The sequence below is a fragment of the Polistes canadensis genome, unplaced genomic scaffold (genome assembly GCF_001313835.1).
Source record: "Polistes canadensis isolate GaletaPanama2010 unplaced genomic scaffold, ASM131383v1 scaffold_421, whole genome shotgun sequence".
Taxonomy (NCBI): Eukaryota; Metazoa; Arthropoda; class Insecta; order Hymenoptera; family Vespidae; genus Polistes; species Polistes canadensis.
Genome location: NW_014569968.1, coordinates 9565 through 12600, shown reverse-complemented (window position 1 = coordinate 12600; position 3036 = coordinate 9565).

Below are 3036 nucleotides of genomic sequence, written 5' to 3'. Positions count from 1 at the left end.
AGTTCTACTTCTTTCATGTCCAAGTTCCCTGTTAAATTTCATCATTAAAAATTATAAATAATGTTCGTTGAATCGAATAAGTGACACGTTGAAATCTTTAATGTTAGAATCTTTCTATAAATTCAAACACGATTTGTTAAACATTTAAATGATTAAATAAAAGAACAAACAAACAAAAAATATTACCAATTCATATTTTCCATGAAAATAATCGAAATAAATTAAAAAAAAATAATAATAATAACGTAAGAAAATGAGATAGAGTTGTCAGATTTTATTTGAAAGTAAGAGTTGTCTTATTTCATATCTTTCGTTTTTTAAAACGAATGAGAATGACCTTCGTCCAGATTACGAATGGTCGAAAGTTACGTCATATATTTTTACCCAGGGACAACAGAATAGAAGAATAATTCTTCTACCTCGGAACAATTCGCGAGCTTTTATTGTGGTAAAGATAATACCACAATTACGAGACGATATTCCGTTGGTGTATTATTTTTTTACACCCAAGTTAAAGAAGAAGCCGCGACCGCTGTGTTTTACCTTCTCTTCGAGTAGAAGAACCACGAATAATCTTTTTTTTTTTTTCTTCTTCTTCTCTTCTTTTCTTTTCTTTAAAAAGAAAAAAATGATATATCCCAAAAAGTGTCGAGATATCTCGTAGGCGTGGGAGTTAGGATAATAAACGTGTAAATGTTTTTGTATAAATTGATGCCAAGGTTATTTCTTTGTGACAATTTACATACATTTATCTCAACGATTATATTAATAATTATTTTCATTAATGGTAGATTTATATTATCATTCTTTTTCATTTGAATCATATTGTATATTTTTTTTGTTACAATATTTTATTTTATTTTATATTTGGGTCATTCCATGTCAAATCGACAAATTTTTTACCTGATCCCCTTTGATTTTGCTGAAAATTTTCTATCTTTTTCTACCCCCCGAAAGTTATTTTTCAGAATTTTTTCAAATTTTTCTTCCCGACTCAAAAAAAGGTTATGAATTTTTGAAAAAAACCGCTCTTTTATTTTTAAATTGCCAGAACTTTTTCAAAAATTGACCGTTTGGGAACTTTTTTTTTTCAAAATTTTTGTTTTTAAATGTAGTTTTCGARAAAAAATATGAATAAATTTTCAGAATCCCAGATATATGAAATATTTTAGTTTTTTTGAAAAACCCGTAATTTTCTCAAAGTCCGACCGTTTCTTTTTTTTTTTTTTTTGCTCTAAAAATACTTCAACTAATTCTGCAATGATATCCCCGTTAATTAAAAGATGTGACGACAATCGCTTCTAATTTTTTTTCTTGATTATAAAAAAATTGTTGTTGAAWTTTTGCTGATTTTATATAACTTTGTTATGAAATTTTTTTTATTTCCTCGTGAAACCACAAAAATTGAAAAATAAAATTTTATTGGAGAATTTCAAGTGATTATCGTCCAAGAAATTGTTACCAAAAAAATCAGTACCAAAAAAAAAACGTCCATAAGAGTAAAAAAATAACGTCAATGAGAGAAAAAAATAATTTTTTTAGAAAAAATAACAATTTGAATGACAATGGGAATGACCCATTTATTTAAGTAGATATTGGAAATTATATATGAAATGTATCATCATCTGCATATACGATTATATTAATCATTTAATTAATGTTGTTTTATATCATTTTTTAATTTAATCGAATAATAAACAACTTTTATATATATCTTGTATATTTATAAAGTTTATTTTTATAATATATGAATGTATTGGGATTAATCTACCGTTGTCGTATTCGCGTTCATGTTTTATTCAATTTTAATAGGAAATAATATATAAACTCAGTTAATTCTGTATTAATTTTATATGCACGTTGCACATATACTTTCCGTTCTAGATATTTTCAAATATTTCTTAACATATATTATTTCGTCAAGAATTAACTATAAATGGCTATATATAAAAACAAATTATATATATCTCGTTTCGTAATTAAACAATCATTATAAAATACATATATTAAACTCTTTTAATTAATAATAACAAAAAATGCATAGAAAATAATTAAAAACGTGTCATGCATTAAAAACACATTTATAATAAAATCAAAAACTATTCCTCACATATATATATTCAAAACACATATATACTATCATTTATAAAATATATAAATTATATAAATCATATACAATTATTATTATTAATAATCTATCCAATCAAAATTTTAATTATTATTATAAATACCCATAAATATGATCAAATGCATCGACCCATAGCAGTAAACGTTATAAATCCTGAATTTATAAGAAAATTTTTCTTACCCTCTCTCTCTCTCTCTCTCTCTTTCTCTTTTAATCATTCATTTTATTTCTCTTATACTTTCTTCTATCTATCTCTCTTTGATTCATTAAATGTTGGACATACTAAGCGAGTGGTACGATGTTATTTGCCATAGTTACCCGATGGTAACGATCACATGGCCATTGACACCCTTTGCAGTAGGCCGACCCATGTTCCGCGTGCTCGGCGTGTCTTGTGATCAGAACACCGTGCAATCGCATTTGATCGAAGGAATATATAGACGACTAATATATTTCTCTCTCTTTCTCTCTTTCTAATCATTTTTCATATACGCAATGCCGTACGTATTTTTATGTATGTATACAGTGACGTGCAAAAGTTTTTTCAATAAAACCCCATTGTTTTTACTTGATTAATACAATAATTCATTTATTTTTTTAATTATTAGTATATATATGAAGATTGTTTTTATCTATGTGTAAAATATATATAAATGTTCTGTATATGTATACAGATTGATGGAAAGTATTATCTTTAAATTATTTTAAATTTCAATTATTCGATAGTGGTAATTAAAAAGTAAGTAACAAGAAAGAATCACAGATATAATATAGGATGCTAAATTCCTATTGTAAAACATGTTAGTGGGAACATTAATATAATATTACAAATATAATGTAATTTAAATCTTTTTTTGGAAAATATTTCTTTCCTAATATTTCAAATTTCAATTAACAAAATATATAAT